General features: G+C 34.9%; 1 non-coding gene and 1 pseudogene across 1 annotated transcript; both read left to right on the forward strand.

The window, feature by feature from the left end:
- The first annotated feature begins 15,846 nt into the window (after window positions 1-15,846).
- On the forward strand, window positions 15,847-17,236 carry LOC114075364 (annotated as a pseudogene).
- Window positions 17,237-21,540: 4,304 nt separating this feature from the next.
- LOC114075476 lies at window positions 21,541-21,671 on the forward strand. The gene has a single exon (XR_003575922.1). It is a non-coding gene; the product is annotated as a U6atac minor spliceosomal RNA (small nuclear RNA).
- The last annotated feature ends 719 nt before the right edge of the window (window positions 21,672-22,390 follow it).

Consider the following 22,390-nt stretch of genomic DNA (forward strand, 5'->3'; position numbering starts at 1 on the left):
TATTGAATTGGTTTTTATTAATGAGTTTAAGTCTTCCGCAATACTTTCTGTTGATATTAAATTAAAATGTTAAGGTTTAGATTGGTTGGTTCGCTCACATAGGAGGGTAAGTGTGGGTGCCAGTCGCGGCTCGGTTTTGGGTCGTGACATTAGTTGACAGCAAATCCAATAACAGTTAAATTTAAGGTCAACAGAAGTCTAAAGTCAAGTAGGATAAGTTTATTTTAAGTTTTCTTATGTTTTTTACAAACATTTTAAATTTGTTTTAAGACTTATGTTTTGAGTTCAGCATAGAGTAAAGTTGAAGTCTTTTCTTCAAAGAAGTATATGGAGACTAAGTATTCTGATGTGCGTCAAGTTATAACAACTTATTCCAAGAGACCAAAATAAACAATTAAGAATCTTAATAACTGTCATGAGGCAGTTACACATTTAATGGGTGGTTTTTCCTGAAGAAAAAGGGGCAGTGCAGTGAAAAAGAGGGATATTCAGAAAAATAATGGAAAGAGAATTCTGTGAGTGTTTCTAGCCTCTCGAGTGTCTAGAAATGTTGTGATTTATATGATTGTATGACTAAGTTCAATATTATCTTAGGATGTTATTTATTATATTAGTAGTATACTCGTGATTGTTGTAATATAAGTGAATGTAGTGTGAAACAACAGTATTTGCTTCTTATTTTGTATTTCAGCAGTAACGTCTATCAAATTGGTATCAGAGCAGTAACGTTCAGGGATGGTGAGTTGAATGGAGGGATTAGTTGAACAAGTGGAGACAAATTTCATAGGCGTAAGAGAAGATATCAGAAATCTAGAAGGATGATTTCGACAAATGACAGAGACTCTTCTAGAATCGAAGCACAAGGGAGAACTATGATGGCAGAAGCATCCCCTTGTCAAACCAGATCTATCGGAAATCAAGAAGAGGGAAGCAATGTAAATCGGGCTGCAGAAAAAGATAGGAAGAAGTACCGGAAACTACAACTACCAGTTTTCGAAGGAGAGGATCCTTAGGTATGGTTTTCAGAGTTGAGCGATATTTTACCTTGAATGAAATTTCAGAAGCGGAAATATTAAAGGCAACAACTATTTGTTTGGAAGGAAAAGTCTTCAATTGGTATTATTGGATGGAATCTCGACAAAAAATGTTATCGTGGGAAGACTTCAAAAGAGAGTTGTTGAACCGATTTCATCATTCTCAAAAAATGAATCAATATGTTGTCTTAATGGGGTTGAAGCATGTTAGCACAGTTAACGTTTTTTGTGATGAATTTGAGTGCATCTATGAAGGAAGCATCTGATGGAATGTTATTTGGAATATTTTCAAATGGGCTGAAAGAGGAAATTCAAGCAGAAGTGATGTTTTTACAGGCTCAAACCTTGAGGGAGATAATGGAGATGGCTCAAAAGGTAGAGGATTGAAATTATATTTTGCATCAAGTACAAGGTTCTAAATTTGAATCAGGCAGAGGAAGTGCAAGAAATAAACTAGTTGGGTTTAGACACAATTATTACCGAGTTGCAAACATTCTTGAATCTCGTGACTCAAAAGCCAAAGTAGCAAGTCGTAACACTGATTCACCAATGCATACTACAACAAAGTCGACTAGTTTCAACGGGACAGCATTAGCAAAGGCTGAAGGACAATTCAAAAGATTCTCTGATTTAGAATTTGCTCGAAAAAGAGAGTTAGGTTATGTTTCAAATGTGATGAAACATTTGTCCCCAATCATCGTTGTAATAATAGGCAGCTCAAGCTATTGATTATGTTAGAGGCACCAAAAAACTGATGAAGACGAAACAGTGGAATTCTTTGGGTCTACTAGAGAAGATGTAGTTGAAGTAGAAATGAAAGGTACTATGATGGTGTTGAATATGAATTCAGTTGTGGGCCTTACAGGAAGTAGAACAATGAAACTTTGTGGAGAAGATTCATGGATACGATGTGATAATTTTGGTCGATAGTGGAGCTACCCATAATTTTATATCATCCCCCCTCGCTCATCATCTGCAATTACCTATTAAGAAGACCAAAGGATTTGAATTAACAATTGGTAATGCTCAGCTTGTTAGTGGGAGTGAAGTATGCAAAAAGGTAAGAATAGACATTCAATGAGTCCAAATCAACCAACAATATTTTCTATTTGCATTGAGGGAAACTGATGCGGTATTAAGGATGCATGGTTAGCCACATTAGGAGAGATGAGGGTGAATGGAAACTTCTTACCATGAAATTAAAAGATGTAGGAAGATTGGTGTCGCTTCGAGGGGATCCAGCCATGGTTCCAACAGTAGTGTCAGTGAAAGCCATGACTAATTTGTCAAAGAAAGGAAACCAAGGATTTCTGATCGAGTTGAATAAGGTAACAATAACTGAAGATGAAGCATCAATAACATCAAAGAAGATTGAGAAGTTATTATATAATTATCTAGAAGTAACTGAACAGGCCTTAGGCCTACCACCATGTCGTTCTTGGGATCATTCTATTACTCTTCAATCTGGAGAACAACCACCACACATTCGTCCATATCGATATCCTCATTCTCAAAAAGCAGAGATCGAGCGTTTGGTCAAAGAGATGCTGGCTGCCAGAATCATTAAAACTAGTACTAGTCCATATTCTAGGACAGTATTACTAGTTAAGAAGAAGGCTGGAAGTTGGCGATTTTGCGTGGATTATCAGGCCCTTAATGATATCACGATCCCCGAGAAATTTCCAATACCATGCATTTATGATTTACTTGATGAGCTAGGGGGAGCCACCATATTTTCCAAGTTGGATCTTACTTCAGGTTATCATCAGATACACATTCAAGCTGGAGATAAAGAAAAAATAGCCTTCTGCATTCATGAGGGCCATTATGAGTTTATGGTCATGCAATTTGGTTTGACAAATGCACCCTCAACTTTTCAATAATTGATGAATAATATTTCCAAGGACCATGTATTCTTTGATGATATTTTGATTTATAGTAAGGATTATGCTTCACATTTGGGTAATTTGAAGGTTGTTTTGGATATAACAGAATCAGCTGGTAATCATCAAGAAAAATGCACGTTTGGTCAGCATAAACTTGAATATTTGGGTCATATCATCTCCTCTGAAGGAGTGCAGGCTGACCCCTCCAAGATTGACAGCATGATATATTGGCCAAGTCCTAGACATATAAAATCTTTGTGGGGATTTTTGGGACTCACGGGATATTACAAAAAAATTGCCAAAGATTATGGAAAGATTGCTGCCCGTTTAACTGATTTACTAAAAAAACATGCATTTTCATGGGGAGAACGCGCTCAACAAGCTTTTGACGCATTGAAGTCGACGATGACTCAAGTGCCTGTTTTAGCGATGCCAAACTTTTCTCAACCATTTGTAATTGAAGCTTATGCTTCCGGATTCGGTGGTGGTGCAGTTTTGATGCAAAATGGTAAACCTATTTCGTATTTCAGTTGAATGCTTTCTTCTAGAGCGAAACAATGTTCGGTATATGAACGAGAGCTAATGGCTATTGTGTTGGCTGTCAAAAGATGGAATCACTATTTGCTAGGCCATCATTTCATCATTAAAACTGACCAAAAAGCCCTTAAATTTTTTGCTAGGACATACGATTATGGATGAGAATCAACAGAAATGGGATTCAAAGCTCATGGGTTATAAGTTTGAGATCAAGTACAAACCGGGTGTTGAAAATAAAGTGGTTTATGGATTGTCAAGACGCAGAGACTCTTCAGAGTTATATGCATTTTTGATTTGGCAATATAAAGACAAGGAGGAATGGGACCAGGAAGTACAACGAGACACCAAAATGGCTTCTATTCTGCAAAATTCAATTTCTGCACAATAATAAGATGATAACTACAGCTTGAAAAATGTATTTCTACTATATAAGGGACGCTTGGTTTTGCAAAAAGGGTCATCTCGAATACATAAGCTATTGAAAGAGTTTCATTTTTCTCCTATTGGAGGCCATTCGGGGTATATTCACACATATAAAAGGTTGTCTGAGAATATCTAGTGAGAAGGGATGTGCAAGACTTTGTTGATAGGTGTGATATCTGTCAAAAGAACAAGTCTCAAACTTTGAGTCATGCAGGGTTACTCCAACCTTTACCTATACCTCATCATGTGTGGGAGGATATAAGTATGGATTTCATTACTAGACTTCCTAAATCACATAGGTTGATAATATTTTGGTTGTGGTGGATCGTCTTACTAAGAATGCCCATTTTATTCCACTTTCAAACTCTTTTAATGCAAAAGATGTAGCATCTAATTTAATTAAGGAAGTGGTTAAATTGCATGGATTTCCTAAGTGTATTGTGTCTGATCGTGACCTTGTTTTCATAAGCCACTTTTGGAACGAACTATTCAAGCTAGCAGGCACTACCTTAAGGTATAGCTCTTCCTATCATCCAGAAACTGATGGGCAAACAAATGTTGTGAATAGGAGTTTAGAGACATATCTCCGTTGTATGGCAGGAGAAAATCCTAAAGAATGGTCCCAGTGGTTATCTTGGGCTGAGTACTGGTTTAACATATCCTTTAATCGATCTGCAGGTATGACACCGTTTAAGGAATTATATGTAAGGGACCCATCATCACTTTTCACATCGACGACACTACTTCAGCGTTGGAAGCAGTAAATGAGCAGGTGCGTACTAGAAATTTGATCTTAACCGAACTCATAGAACATTTGTTACAAGAACAACAAAGAATGAGGAATCAAGCTGATAGACATTGTAGAGAACTGACTTTTGAGATTGGTGAACTAGTATATCTCAAACTTCGCCCTAAAAACTATGTTCTTTGGCTAAGAAGATCAACGAAAAATTCAGTCCTTGTTTTTATGGTCCTTACAAGATTCTGGAAATATTGGCTCGGTAGTTTATTGGTTGGAGTTACCAACTGGAACACGCATTCATTCATTGTTTCATGGTTCACAGGTAAGTTTCATGTTTCACAGTTGAGAAAATGCCTACTTCCAAATGATTTTGCTCAAAACCTACCTCCATTTCATACCCAAAAATTAGAGCTTCAAGTTGAGCATGAGGAACTGAGACAAATCAAGAAGCTAATCAATGGAAAATTGGTAGCGGTAATCAAGTGGAGGAACCTCAGAATACTTGGGAGGAATATACAATCATCGATCAACAATTTTTGGACTTTCACCTTGAGGACAAGGTGATTATTATAGGGAAGGGTAATGATGTGCCTCAAGTTATAAAAAGTTATTCCAGGAGACCAAAATAAATAATTAAGAAACTTTGTAACTGTAATGAGAGAGTTACACATGTAATGGGTGGATTTCTTATAGAAATAGGGGTAGTGCGGTGAAAAAGAGGGATATTCAGAAAATAACGGAAAGGGAATTCTGGGAGAGTTTCTAGCCTCTCAAATGTCTAGAAAGGTTGTGATCTTTATGATTGTATAACTAAGTTAATTATTATCTAAGGATGTGATTTATTATATTAGTAGTATATTCGTGATTGTTGTAATATCAGTGAATCTAGTGTGAAACAGCAGTACTTGTTCCTTGTATTTCAGCAGTAAGGTCTATCATATTCCCAAAGAGGTATAAAAATATTTTCACATTTAAATAATAACGGAAACTGAGATTTCCAAAGAGACTTTGGGCTTGTTTTTAAGAAAAGAGTTATAGCTTTATAACTGAAGTATATAGGGAAACTAAGATTTCCAAGATAATCTTGAAGCTATGTTTTTAAGCACTGATCTCAAATCACCAGAGAAGAATGTTTTTACAAAATAAGAGCCAGTATATTTTTTTGAGTAGTATTGACCAACGAATAGGGGACGACACTTAGGTGAGATAACTCACGTCTCCATAGAATCATGTATCCGTCATGGGTAGAAAAGGGTAAATACTTTTAAAATGAATCATTTCCACAGTAGACTAGCGGATCCATTAGACAGTTCAGGGTCTATACCTTTGGTCGGGTATAGGATGCGCTAGCACCTTGAGGTAGGTCTATGTATCATCACTATATCTATTATGTGATGGTTGTTGGTTAGACAGACTCCCATAGAAATTTATTATAATTTTTATATACACCAGTTTATTGTATTTTTATATACACTTCAGAGTTATGTTATATCCTTGTATACACGTAGAGTTTACATCATGATTTAAACAACTTTTGTTTATATTGCACTTGCTTATAAATTGCTTTATAGTGAAATGAGTCCAGTTATGTTGAGACAGCTAAGTTCGTCAAACTTCTTTTCAAACATATATGTTGTACTAGCATTCAAACTCACATACTCATACATTTAATGTACTGATTCCAGTTGTCCTGTATCATATTATCATTCAGACACAGGTAACAAGGATAGACATCCAGCGCACCATTGATCTAGTTAAGCACTCCATAGTAAGCTAGTGAGACTCATTGCATTCCGAAGGACTCTTTTATAAGATTTCTAGTGTAGTTCATTAGGATGTTGTGGGGTTTGTCGCAACATACATCTAAGTTGTTTTAGAGACTTCATAGATAATCAAACAGTCAGTTATGAGACTTTTAGATTTTAATTACAGATGTTTTGCTATGTGACTTGAGTAGCTATTTTGTCCAGTTAAATGATTACTTTTAAAACATTATAACTTTATTTCAAAAGATCTTTATATATACTATTCTTGTGTTTTAAGTCTTCGTTGAGTAAGTAAGCAAGACCAAGCGTTCGCTTTGGTCCATTTAATGGTCTTCTAGCGTCAGCCACGTCAGGGGGTGTAGGCTCAGGTCGTGACAATTGACTACTAATTTTTCACCTTTTCTGGTGAGGTCGTTCGATTTCTCACCCAATTGTAATCTCCTCTTTATTTTTTTCGCTTTTCCGTCCCCTAATTTTTAAAACATTAATACATTAATGAATATCATGTATTATCACATTAAAAAAGAGTGTCATGTGATATAAATTTGTTAGTTAGACATTAAATAAAGCATAATAATAAATTAAAATTATTTGTTTATCAGGGATGGACACATCGATTATAAAACTTAAGTTAAATAAACGCAGAATATGAGAGCGTTAAACTCTTCAGAGATAGCAGTGTAACTGTCATAATAACTATTGCTAAATGTCACCAAAAGAAACAAATGGCATGACTACACAAATGTTAGGAAAGTAAATTTCCAAAAGGATAGATTTGTTAGTTGTGTATTTAACAATAGGTGTTGCTGAAATGCAACAAAAGAAGTGTTGGTATACAAAAATTTAACCCAGCTCCAGCAGAGTATGATACATGAGTCGACTACATGAAATCAACTTTCACGAAGAAGGATAAGACAATTATATCCTTATCCATTATCATTATGCATTTGTTGTATGATGGATTAAATCACATCCCTTTATTTTTTACTGCTGTAAATTAGTCTTAGTATGCAGTCTATATTGAGCAGCACTTACACACTGTATATAATTTTTAGTATGTAGTAGTGTAGTAGTTATCTTCTAAAAAATTATGAAATGTTTTGTTACAACGTAGCCAATAGAAACAGGAAAACTTTAAGCATACGATTGCTTGTCTTCTCTTAGGTTTGATTATACATTCTTGTACAATGCATGATCAGAAATCCAACAAATATTTTCCACCGTAATGTTGAAAGATTCAAAGAGTTTGTTGGTAAATTTCAGAAGTATGAGCTATTAGGAAGTAGAGAAGTAAAGAAGAATATCGGTTGAAGAAATTTTGTATTGATGTCTTCAAATTTCATTTGTAAGACTAGAATAAAAACAGAAACAGAAAGCGGTAAACCGACGACTAGCAGATTCCTAATTAACTAATTTACTCCTAAATAATAGATATAGAGAACTAAAAACTATTTGATTGATTCTTATCTAATATGAAACAGTAAAAGTAAATTAATTACAGATGAAAAAACAAATTCCTAATACTCCTCCTTGCTTTGGAATCTTCAAACTCCAATTTTGTGTCTGAGATATTGAAAATTGCTGAATGGTAAAGGCTTAGTGAATATATCAGCTAATTGTTCTTTCGACTTGTAGTCGATAAGAGTTATATCTCCATCCTTTTGCACTTCTATCAAGAAAAAGAACTTGATTTTGAAGTGCTTAGTTCTTCCATGAAGCACAACATTGTGAGATATAGCTATTGTTGCTTCATTAATGTCCACGAGCATTTTGATGCTTCCAGTTGTTTCCATATGCAAATCAACCATAATTTTCTTCAGCCAAAATTCTAGATTTGCTGCTGCAGCTGCCACAACTCAGCTTCTGCGGTAGATTGAGCTACAATATCTTGTTTCTTACAACTGCATGAGAAAATTCCAGAACCAAGAATAAAACAGTACCATGAAGTACTTTTTGTATCATCCCTGGAACCACCCTAATAAATGTCGAAATGCCCACAAAGCTTCACAGGTTGACTCTTCTAAAGATGACTCCATAGATGATGGTTCTTTTGATGTACCACACAATTCTTTTGGCTGCCTGCAAATGCACTTCACAAGAAAAATTCATGATCACTCATAAAAAACGTTTAACATACAATATATCATGTCTTGATGTTGTAGGATATATTAAACACCCAATGAAACTTCTAAAGTATGTCTCATCTATGTTTTTAGTTCCATCATCCTTACTTAGTTCCTTGTTTTGGTTCATGGGAGTAATAATTTATTTGCAATTATCCATTTTCAATTCAATGTAGTATGATGCCGATTATATATATATAAGGGAACCCTCAACCCGGTGACGTGGCGCAACCACAAACCTTTATTCTCCTTCTAATTTCTAAAATCCAAAAATACCCTCCTTAATTCTAATTCAATTTTTTAAATACCCAAGAACCCTTATCCTCCAAAGAGTTGTATCCCTAACTAAACAACATCTCCATTGCCTTACCAACACGCCTCTTTCATACCGTCACCACATTATCATACAATACTCCAAAACCAAAACTCACTCCTTACATTATTGCAACTCTGCCTACAGAGAACCTCCAATTCCTTAGTTGCTTCCAACTGTAACACCCATTTCCCTCTTCTGCTAATTTCTCTCTTCTGCTAATTTGCACGCACTCTCACTACCTGATTCTGCATACCACAAGGATTCAATCTAACCCCCACTCAAACAAGGAAAACATTGTTACCTTTTTCATTCTCTCTTTACATTTGCCTTAGCGTTTCTCGATAAAATAGTTTGCCCTTTTGCACTTCATATTTTCAATCCCTGTTTTTTAAATAATCAATCTCCCTTACACTTCTAATTTGTCTCCAACTAGGACTGGTTTTATGGATGCAAATGTATTTCCCGCTTCTAAGGATCAAAAGGACTTAAAACAAAACCCGCCTAATCTAGGCACAAATTAATCAATTTTCCATTCACCCTTTACTCCTGCACAAGCGCTATTCTAAACAATGGTGCCTCCTCATGCGCTTAATATTTTCATCCCCTACTATATTTTAATTAGTTTTATAACAAATTGTATTTCATTACTTTTCCCCTTGGTTTTTTAATAACCAAACTCATGTACTATTCTACTTTCTGTACTCCTAGGACTTCTTACATTGATGCAACTGTACATGCTGCTTCTATGGACCCAACAGATTTAAAACAAGCCTGCGCCCAATGAGGTATGCATTCATACATTAGAGATTTAGTGAAGATGTCATCCACTTGATCATACTTCTTACAAAGCTTCATGATGACATTATCCCTCTTTATCATTGTCTTAACTTCAAATATGTTACGCCATTTGAATAGCTAATTAATGTGCTCTTCTGGACAACCGAGGGTACCTCTCAAGGGGTGCTAAATTTGTGGCTCTAAGAAGAAATTTAATTATTCCATTATGCTTATTTCAACACTCACTTTCAATGAGTGATATAGAAATAAGCTCTTCACACAACACCTCAAAGATTACCTCAAAGATGACATCATCAATATGTACCTGAATAATCAGCAGTTCCTTTCATATTGAATTCAAAGAGAAGAGTTTTTGACTATTTTACCTTTCTTGAAGCCATTGATGAGGAGCAACTTGGACAATCCATCAGCTTGTTGGGAACCGACTATAGAGTTTACTTCATTCAAACTGAGCATGATTAGCTTCTTCATTCTCACCTTCAAAATTCACATTATTAGTTTGAACAACATCATCTTCGTTCAGCACTGTCTAGAGGACCAGTTCCCTCATCAAGTTCATCATCTGCATCATTTTTTTTGAGAATTGTATTCATGAAGAGGATGTTCTTAAGCAAGCTCACTATTTAAACAAACTCTCTGATTCTGAAGCAACTCTTCTATCTCAGAAACATCTTTCCTTGCAACTTCTAAAATATGCTAGACTCATCAATAAACACATGACCATTTTTAGTATACCCCTGATAAGCCTTGCTAGAGGAAGAGTGTACCACAATTTATCTTTCATCAATGTTGAGATTAAACTTCTCATTATCATCATTTTGGTCACAAACATGTACCATTTATAACTTCACTCGAAAGTTTCTTTAAAGATTCAAAGTCTGTATATTTCACCTGAAGGATGGTCTGATTGCTTCTCTTTAACATCATCGTCACAACCTTTGTCATTTGCAAATATCATTTTATGCAGACTAGGACCAGGTCCCCTGACACAGGTTTGTGCAGCAAAGCAACACTCATGAGCACATCTCCTTGATCATGCCTCAGCATTCAGACCTTGAGCATTAAGTTCAGTGAGACTATCACAATGAGCAGTAAAGAGATAAGCAATATACATGTTCTTGCATCTCTATTCTATAAAAATCATCGCCCGAGAGAGCAAATTTGTGACAAAACAGTTAGTGATAAGAGCTTCGCTTCATTCATTCATCACACATCTACACCAAGAATGTAGCATTTATTGTCATTCGCCAAAAGAGACACCTCAACCTTGAAGAGTCTTGAGAGAGAAGAAGTTTTATAAACCAACACTGACTCCTTCCTCTCTTCTTCACCATCATTACTTGTTAGACTTAGGAACCCACTTCAAACAGAGTTCCCAATAACTGTCAAAAGGCTTATGAAAAAACTTTCCTGTCCAAGGGGGCAAACTGTTCTGATTAAACGATAGCGACGACCAAGTCCCTTGCGCTCCGTTTTCACATTACTGTCGGATCTGACAAATTTATCATGAAGACCAGGTCCCCTTTCTTTCTTTTCTTGATTATTATCAAATCAGATAAACTTTACATGTCTTTCTTTAGCTCTTTTAAGCTGTTTGGAATAATTTGACGAATATCCTTCAAAATTTTCAAAAATTGGACAATCTTTCTTAAGATTTCTATCTCGACCACAATTCTCAGACAACAGATAGTCAGAATTAGGAACATTTTTGCTTCGAGGAATGTAGGAGGATTGTATCTTGTCACAACCTAACCATCTTCTACTGTTGTTGTCTTGACCGATCAGATTTTTAAGAATCTTAGAGGAATTGGTCCATCTGAGATATTTTTCCAATTCCTCTTTTACACTAACCAGGTCCATCTCTAACTCAAGATTTCTTTCTAATGCAATTTTGGTCTTCATTTCAGCAATGTGCAGCTTATTCTCAAGCTCCAGCTGCAAGTTGCTTGCCTTATTCTTTCCTTTAAAAGTTTTATTAGTTACCCCTTTCATACTTTTCTTCAATTCTATATTTTAAAATCTAGAACAAGCATTTGACTTTTAATATTAGATATTTGGGCAACTAATGCTATTTTTCCATCTTGAGAGATATCTAGACTGTTGTTTATGAGATCCTTCTCACTTATAATCTCACTTATCAAATCAAGTAATACAACTGCTAGCTTTCTCAACTTGATAGTAGAAAAGGTATTCAAGTTTTGGTTGAAATACGATAGAATTATATTTTCATCAGCATCTTCCTCGTCTTACTTTGCCATGAAATTATTATATGTGTGTTCAGAATCATCTGAATCACTTGAGGATTTTTTCCATGCAGCCATATACCTTTTAATGCCCATAAGAAGACTTCTCTTCTGCTTATCTTGGGACGGACCTTGTCCCCCTCTTTGTCTTTACCTTCTGCAATCGTGACAAATTTCAAGTGGTCAGCTTTTTGCATAGAAAAGTTTCCAATGGAGTGACCATATAGATAACTCATGCAACAGACTTCACTTGAGCTGGTAGCCTTGTCAGATTTTCTTTGTTAGGATCAGCCTCATCAACCACATCAGTCTTCTTGTCTTTGCCCTTGAGAAAGAGCCCCTCATTTTTTCTGTGCATCTCATGAACTTGAAGATGCTCAAATAGTGTATGCATCGTCATTACATCAGGTTCTCTTGTCTCATTTCCAGTTGCAAAATCATTTGTCCAAGATCTAGTAAGAATTTCTAGTATCTTAGGGACTTGCTTGACAATAGGAATAGGTTCTTCAAGAAACATGAACTCATCTGTGTTGTTGGAGAATCTGGTGCGCACTTCATCAAGGAGTTCACCTTCATTCATGGTGAAACCTTCAAACTTAGTAGAAAGAAATCTAGCTTAGATTTCCTTATTTCCTCAGTGCCCTCATAAGTTGTTTTCAACAGATCGCAGATTTCGTTGGCTGATTCACAAGATGAAATCAGATCGTGTTCATTTATAAGAAGGCCACACATCAGTAGCTTCATTGCTTTGTGATTTTTCTAGACTAATAGTTTGTCTGAGTCATTGTATTGTTTTCTAGTTTTTGGAATGACTCTTGTGACCTCTAAATCTTTAAACTCCATAGTTGGCACATAAGTACCTTTACATATGACTTCCCATACTTCACTGTCCTCAGCAATGAGATAGGCTCTCATCCAAATCTTCCACTATGTGTAGAGATTATCATAATAAAGAGGAGGTCTTGGGGAAGACTGATTTCTTTGCTTATTTATCAGTGACGCCATTTCTCACAGGAATTTCTCTCTTGGTGTTAACCAGATAGACAGCACCTGCTCTGATACCACTTGTTCAAATATGTGCGTCCACTACCAGTCAACGGACCAGGTTTCTTGACACAGCAAGAACAGTACAAAAGATTAAACAATATGAAGAACACAACACAAGCAGTTTACGGGAAACCTCCGTGCTCAAGCAAGTAAAATAGCGACCTATTGCACAGGATTTACAACCGTCTTCACTAATCTTCTCAAACAAAAGTGAAAGCCGGTTACAACAAATGTGAGAAAAAGTTATCAATCTCACGATGAAGTAATCTACCTATTACTTTAAGAGCCTAAGCGGATACAACACCACTCACTAAGCTATCACCCCTAGATAACATAGAATTTGCTAAGTGGATACCACACCGCCCACTAAACCCCCACCCTTTGGACGATTTAGATTTTGACTAAGCAACAACAATGTTGCCCACTAAATCACCTAACTCTAGATGCTTAGACTTCTAGAAACCGAAACAAGATATGTATCCTTTATAGATTAGGATCAGATTTTATATGTAAGAACATAAGACACCGAGCTCTAAATACAACAAGAATTTGTAGCACTCCATCTGGTTCCTTGTTAATATGAGCAGTGTTTTTCCTTGATGATGGCCTTCACATTTCAAGATTATCGATTTTTAGAGAAAATCCAAGTTGAGTTTGCCAAGTCTTAAATTTGTGTATGATGAAAAGAGATAATATCATTCACCACAAATTCGTTGAAACTATCCCATTGGATGAAGGCTTGCTGTTGGAAAAGTTGTGCACCTACCGCATCAGAGGTGACAGCTGTCTTTTCACATTTTCACGTCGCAGTCTCAGTCTTACGGGGACCAGGTCCCTTACAAACTTCTTTGTCAGTTCTTGAAAAGGCTTCCTAGCTGACCTCTTTCTTTGGATGAATGAATATAATATGGTGTTTGTCATGCTAAAAGTATCAAACGTAAAGAGTTATTTTCCGTTAGACAAACACCCCCCTCCATTCTAATTGGTGTAGTACACTGACGCTCACCAACCTCTAATGTGACAGCTTTACAACTGTAACCAATTATGTATCTGATGGAGGAAACTCTGCCTGGTACCAGGTCCATGCATTTCTGAGATACCTAAAACATACAATCTCGTCCGCTCTTCTTATTGGTGTAGGATACTGCACTTTTCACCGACCACCTGACATGACAGTTTTTATGACTGTACCCCATTTGTATCTGGATGAGAGGACTCTGCCAAGGACAAGGTTACACTTTTTCAATAGAAAAAGATATACCAATAATTTAAAAAGATGTTCTATGCTCTTTGTAGTAACCATCAAGCACACTTGATAAGAGCTGTTGAAGTAGCAGCACAACGTATGCTAGTACATATTGTTGTTGTAAACTGACAACTACGTATTGTTGTTGTACAACATAAGAAAAGTGAATGATGAATCTTCTGCTTTCATAACTCTTACAAACAGGAATTGCATATGCTTACCTTGGTCATATATGTTGGATGTTGTGCCAAGTCGAACAAATCAGCGCCCCACTATACACCCTCCTTCAAAGACACATGTCGCCTCTGTCAATGAATATGTATTTGGCATGGATTTTCTCGTGACATTGAGAAACAAAAGATACTTAGAGAAAAGATTAAAATCACAGTGACCTGATACCGAAACAACTGAGAAGATAGGAGTAGTGAGTAGTCTTTGGAACTCTTTTACCATGAAAATATAGAGTTCATGAGTACAAGAAAATTCATATTGAGAGTCACTTATTGCCCTTATTTAGATTGTTGATTAATTGCCTTTTTACAGTGAAGCTTCTTTTAAATTGTGAAACACATGTAGGTTGATGTGTGGCAAGAAAGGGGATTACAGTTTATTGCTTGGTGACAGAAAAAAAGGACGAGAATATAGAAGAAAAGAGATGAGAAAACAGAGCCAACACGTCTGAATATGCCCTTTGAGGGAAAAGGGTTACCTGGACTAGGATTAGGTTGCCTCTTTATTTGAGAACTTTTTATATTCCTTCAATAATATCATTTTACCAGTACACGCAGGCTAAATGGTCATTTTCCACGCTATGGACACTCAAACATTATACTTAAGAACAACCACTATCGTGTTTCATTTGATTGCCCTCATGAAACATGCATAACTTCTATGACTGCTATAATACCCATATTTTTTTAGGTAACGAACATGTGTCCCTCATAATTCTATCATACTACGGTTGGCTAATTAATGGATCTAATATTTCTTATTTTCAAATTCAACCCAAAATGGATTTAAAATATGTTGATGAAGCGTCAATATCGATATCTTCCAATCTCCGAATCAAGCAAAACTGATGATGTCACCGTTCAAAAACTGACCACATATTCATTTACGCTTCTTCAACATATTATACATGAAAATAAAGTTTATATATACACTCTTTCTATGGTCTGACCAAAAATAGAAAAAACTTTAAATGGTCAACTCCATGTCCACTATATAAGTAGTGGAACATTAGCCCTTTCATGAAAAATATACATATATTAAAAAACGTAAAAAATAAAGATTTTGAAAGGGCAACCAATGTCTAAATTGTGTATGTATCTTTTATCCTAATTTCATTTCCTAAAATTTTTTAATATTTTTAATTTTGATGAATTATAGGTTCTACGGACCGATGCCTGCTGCTTCATCTGGGAGAAAAGAATCATAGATATGCCAAGTCAAATGTATTCAAAAAGGGTTATACCTCTGCCTAGACAAAGAGGACTAAGGAAGAGCAAAAGGAAGGTTGGGTGCTTGTAGGGCACTGAAGGGGGGCTCTAAGCGATCACGAGCGAAGATGTGTTGAAGGTATTCTCCCCCGGCGCAGGCCTACCACGCTTTGCGCACCTTCAACCTCTATACTATATTACATCAAATAGAAGCGATGGTACATATATTGACCTAACCAAGCTAATATGAATGATCTCAGCTCCGATCATGGTGGAGGAAGTGTCGCGGCTGCTCCACTCCGCTGCGCTGCGGTCTCTTTTATTTATTAACAACAACACTTGTAAACTTTAAGTGTAAATGTCTTATTGCACTTTTTTATGGTTTAAATCACTGTAAATTGACTACTAATTTTTCAATCTTTTTGAAATCATTCAATTCCCAACATTAATTGTGATCTCCTCCTAAATTTTTCCTCTTTTGCGACCCCTAATTTTTAAAACCATAATATATTAATGGATATCATATATTATCACATTAAAAAAGAGTGTCATGTGATATAACTTTCTTTGTTGAAAATTAAAAAATAATAATAAAAAGAAACTGAAATTGTCTATAACAGTTATAGTTACAAGTAAACTTATTCTCGGTATTAATGTATGATGAATTCGACCCCTTCTTAGCCTTTTGTTGTTTCTCAACAAAACAAAAGCATAGCATGACTCTTTGGGTTTTAAAAGATATGAAAGGAAAATGAAGAATTTTGACTTTTTCGATAGATGGTGCATTTTGTGACTTTTGGAAAAGGTTGTGATTATCTGAAGGATTGTGATTTTTCAAAGGGGTTTTGACATTAACAATAAGTAAAGTTCACTTGTTTGTTGTTGAGTGGTTAAGTGACGTTATGATTTTAGGTAGCAATTGTAATATAGTTTGAACAACATGAGCAACCAAGACCAAATTTTGGGAACCGCTAAAGTTTTCTTATTGAAAACTTACCTTAGAAAAATCCCAAAATTTAGACACAATGTGAATAAATTGATAGGATTAATAAGCTACCTTATGCTCTTATTGTCCAAATTCTTTCTTTATTGTCCATAACAGACAAGTTCAAAATTAAAATTCTACTTTGTCTAATGATTGACAATACTTCTTGACTTTTATGAACAACATTATTTATGACAACGAGGAGTATGGTCGTTTAAATATCTCATTAGTGCACATATTCATTTCCTTCACAGATAATGTACTATCTCGCCTTAGCCATTAAAATTTTCAGTCTTAACTTTGTGTTCTGATATGATGATGGTCTGTCATATTTCCCATAATTGACAATTGACTTGAATTTTTTGTGAGTAAGAAAGTGTAGGATTTTAGCCTGAATGTACGTTATAGAATTGCTTATTCTACAAGGTATGACCAACTCTATAGCTTGCCAAAAGTTCTTTGTAGTAGTTCATCGATTATATAACTCAAGTGGAGTAAATGTTGAATATAACAAGATTTCTTACTAAACTAAACACCTCAAAAGAGGTTAACTCTGAAAAAAAATTTATTCGGGATGAACACATTGAAGAAATAATGTCAAATTGTCCTGAAATGGAATCATTGAATCGATATAGATTTCTTCAATTATAATCGTTTTCACAATATCCATACATTAAAACCACAAAATCTATATAAATTCAATGACTCCAATTAAGGACAATTTGACATAATTTGGTTAATATGTTCATCCTAGATTATCAAACTTTCTAGTGTTCAACTCATTAGAGATGTCTAATTTAGTATGCATTCATCTAATGTTCTGCAATTGTTACAGTTGATTTTTATCATTGATGAACTACTACACAGAACTTTTGGAAAGATATAGGGTTGGTCATGATGCCCAGTTAGATAATAAGTTCTATAACATATATTCAGGCGTAAATCCTCCAAAAACTTATTCACAACAAATTCAAAACACTTTTCAATTATGGGAAAATAAGAAACACCATCTTCACATCTGAACATAAAGTTTGGCTAAACTTTTTAATGGTAGATCAGCTAAGGAGAGGCAGTACATTATCCGTTACGGAAATGAATTTGTGCATTGTCAAAGTTAATAATGACTGCAATCGATCTATCCTGATCATCTCGACGGGGAGAAACATTCACTCAAAGGTGATACATGTTTCTTTGAATCATATGAAAATTAAGTTTAGGTACTTGTCATCTTTTAACACGCTAATCATGATCTCAACAGTTATGAATTAGACCAAATGAATGAAAATATGGAAAAATATCTTTTTGCAAGTGTTCGTTGTGCTAATGAGCTTATATTGTCATCTTGGTTTAACAAGGTCAGTTATCATTCCTAAATATCTCCAAGGATTTTTATATTGATTCTGAATAGAGCTCGTGTTTTGTACCTATCAGCTTGATTGTTCGATGGCAGTCATGATTTTTTCAATTAATCTTATAATTATCGATTGATTCACTTCCCTTTAATTCATTCATATTGTTTTAGATTTGTATGTACGGTTAAACATTAGTTCATGTTATTTGTCTAAGCTATAAGGTGTTACAAAGATGGGAAATCACTATTGGTTTAGTTTGTAAGACCTGTAAATCAGTATACCTACCTTTCTTCTTTGAGGTTCTTCTATTCAGGTGATTTCATTTTTTATGTTGAAAAAGGAAGATATCTCTATACTGTTGCTGCAATGCAGATGGTTGATAATAAGTTCTTGTATCCCAACATTCCATCCCCTAGAAAACCTCTTAAGGTCGACTCGTAATTTGAAAGACCTAATGATATTTCCTGATATGTCAGTATATTTTCAATTGGCAACATTTTTTTTCCAAATATATATTGATCCCTTACAGCCTCAATGACTTCAATTTCATAACTGTATTTGTTAATCTTACCACATAAACGATTTTTCCTTTGTAACATCTCATCACTATAATGAACTAGAAAGGTGTTTCAAATCTGGAAATACTTATTTTTTGAATGTATAAGGAAATCTGGAAATTTTTAAGTACGTTAAAAGAGAGTTTTTTGTCATCTTCAAATAGACATAACTCGTAGCTTTGGATGAGTAAGGTGTAGTTCTAGTTGTGGTTGGAAAGCCCTTGGAATGATATTTCCAACATCGCCAAGTTTGCGGGATTCTGAGTTCGGATGAGTGAGTTATGCCTTTCGGAAGTTGGGTTGTTGGATTAAGGAAAGCATAATCCGGATTTGGGAAGGGCAAATCAGTCTTTTCCTTACCTTATTTTATCAATTCGTTTTAGGAATTGATTGGGGTAAAAACAGAATCTGTTCGGTTTTAAAAAAAAGATAGAATCCATGCTAGGGCTTGGAGAACAGAGAAAAGAAGAGAAAACAAGAGAGAAATCAAGAATCCCCAAGAAGCTTTCACGCTTGAGTGTGCATTTTATCGAGGTGATCCCTAAAAAGGTATGTGGGTCTCTGATAACATTGGTTTTGTTCACCCACGTATCAGTAATATTTGATTCAGCCTAATCTAGTTCTAAAACGATTGGATTTTGAATGTTCTTCTTGGTTGTTCTTTGAAATGCATTCATTCTTTAACATGATTTTAAGTTAATGAATTTCTTGAGATAGAAAGTGTTGTTTCTTAATTTCATTGGGTTACATCCTTGTGTATATGATGTGGATACATAAATCTAAAGTGAATTTGAGAATAGGGATCAAATTAGAACGATTTAAGATCAGAAAAAGAGACGAACAATTCGTAAAAAATTGACATGGGGAAGGAATGACACGCCAACCCCCATAGCGCCATGAAGACTGGTGGAGTGCGCTAGCAGTGCACCAAAAAGGAGCCTCTGTCAAGTGAGGCAGGCGGAACGCGCCCAAAACAGCGTTTTCACTCACTTTTCGTAATTCAATTCGTTTAGGACTTCCTAAAGTGTTGTTAAACTTTATAATTATTCTAACTACACTAAATGACTTCTAAACATATAGAAATCATCTAGAAATATGAATTACAACCTTAAATCAATAGCTTGAAATTAATGGACAGTTAGAAGCCAAAACTAGAAAATTCTTAGAGTCTTTTCGAGTTGTCTTTTGCAAATGCTTTTAACTTTGTTTTAAGACTTAAATATCAAGTTGAGTAAAGAGTTAATATAAGAAGAAGAATTCAATTTCAAGTTCCATAAGTCTTTTACAAATGTTTTAACTGTGATTGAATATTTTAGGTTTTAGTTAGTATAGAGTAAAGTAAAGTGTTTTTCTCAAAGAAGTATATGGGGACTAAGTATTCCCAAAGAAGTAAACAAATGTTTTCACATTTAAATAACAATGGAAATTGAGATTTCCAAAGAGCTTTTGGGCTAGTTTTCAAAAAGGAGTAATAGCTTTCTAGATGAAGTAAACATGTAAATTTAAATTCCCAAGTTTGAGCACTAATCTCAAATTCAAAAGTAATTATGTCTTAAAAATGTAAGAGCTAATATAATAATATTTTTGGAGTAGTATTGAGCACCGATATAGGGGAGAGTTCAGATAACTCACATCCCCCATAAACCATGGGTAGAAAAGGATAATACTTTTTATATGATACCTTTAGTGCTTTCTAGGATAGACTAGTGGATCCACTTAGTAGTTCTGGTTCAATACCAATGGCAAGGTATAGGAAGACCTTTTTAACGTGAGGCAATACGTTGTGTCATCGCTATAGCTCTTAAATTATGGTCGTCGGTTAGAGAAACTCCCACATAAATTAAATGTATTTATATACACAAATTATTGTATTTTTACATACATCTCAAAGTTATATTGTATCTTTGCATACATATAGAGTTAAAATCATGTTTAAACAACTTTTCGTTATATTGCTCTTTTTTTAAATTGCTTTCTATTGAAATGAGTTCAGTGTAGTAGAGTTGAGTTGAGCGAGATAAGTTCTTAAGATTCTCCTTTCAAGCCTATGTTTGTAGTTTTAGCATTCTAACAAGCATACTCATACATTCAATGTTCTGATGCTAGTTGGTCTGCATCGTATTATGATGTAGACGGAGGAGACGAGGATCGGCATCTAGCGCACTATAGATCTAGTTGAGCACTCTAGAGTTAGTTGGTGAGCTTCCTTGCATTTCGTAGGACTCTTTTACTTTCTTTCTAGTATTAGATCATTAGGATGTTGTGGGGTCTGTCCCAACATCTGTATTAGTCATGTTAGAGTCTTCAAAGATAGTCAGAGTTTTGTATTTTGAGTCTTTCGAGTATTATCTATTATTGTTAGAACTTGGGTTGCGAATTTTGGTAAAGTTTTAATGTTTCAATTTTAAGAACATTTTGAGTTATTACATTTTTTCAGATCAATTAAGTTTATGATTGTTGTCTCCTTCTGTGTTAAGCAAGCCAGACCAAGGTTCCGCTCGAGACCATCAATGGTCGTCGAGTTCCAGTCCCGCCCAGGATATAGGCTCAGGGCATGACTTCCTTGTTTTGTATTTACAGTACCATGCTTCTTTTTAGCGCAAAAAAAATTGATTTGCTGGTAGACAAGTAAATCTCATTTGAACAAAACATATTCAATGTTTCCTTAAAAAATTTGAAGACTTACAAGGTTATGCCATTTTGTAGTCGTACCCATAGTTTTGACGCAATAAGACTCCATGAATTCTTGAAGTTCTAACTTGAGCATTCGATAAATCCAGAGAATTTGTCATAGTACCTGAACATAAGGACTGCAACGGTTATTCAGCTAATACCATAAATCTATTGAAGCATTTATAAGCTTTTCCAACAAGTGCAATTATTTTCTTCGAACCAATTAGTCATTATGTTTTCTTTTCCTAGTTTGTTGATCTTATTTTTGTTGATATTTTTTTTTTTTGAATGAGGATAACATGGTATGAAATTAAATTATGTTCCAGACATTAATAACAACAAAAAAATTTGATCATCCCTTAACTTATGGTTTGTGCTCGTAAAAAGTAGAGTTAGTTTGCATCTCCCTTTACAAGGACGGAATCAACCTTCGGGCTTTACCTGTTACCACATATCAATTTAAGTCATTCAAACGTGTTGGGAGCAGAAAAAAAAAAGTGGTCTAGTTGATGGTAGTGCTTCTATCTTAGCAAGAAGTCTCTCGATCTAACTTTGGGTATAGAAAAATCATTTGTAGGAGAGTTATCCCCAAATCGGCCATAACGGAGGCTAAAATGATTTAGGCTCCAATGTGGATAACAAACACCGTTAAAATAATGAAAAGAAATTATTTATGAAATTTATCTATCTTGTGCAAGGCACGTGCTTGAAGGATTGAGATGCAAATAAAGAATAGATGATCAAGCCTAATAGTAACTTACTTATGTCTCACCATATGTTACATTTAGGTTGCGGAACATTATACTGAGAGTTTGCTAGAAAGTCTACAATATATCATGGTCTTTTTTTAATTTATCTACTATGCATGAGGCTGTGAAAGTAGCACCACAAACATCTTGTTCAAAGGTCAACCCGTAGTTAGACTTCTTGAGAAAGGGAAGAAGTCAATCTCTAATAAAATAACCATGTAACTGTTATAATAAGTGTTGTTAAATTACAAAAAAAAATGGCTTTACAACATAATTTATGAAATTAAGCTTCCAAAATGATGGAAGTGTTATTTGCATATTTCACCATTGGTGATGTTGAAATGCAACAAAAGAACTGTATATATAAAGAAATTAAACCCAGCTCCACAAGAAAATGATAGATGTGTCGACAACATGAAATCAACTTTCACAAAGAAGGATAAGACATGTATGTCCTAATTCAATATCATTGTC

Source organism: Solanum pennellii, chromosome 12 (assembly GCF_001406875.1).
Source record: "Solanum pennellii chromosome 12, SPENNV200".
NCBI lineage: Eukaryota > Viridiplantae > Streptophyta > Magnoliopsida > Solanales > Solanaceae > Solanum > Solanum pennellii.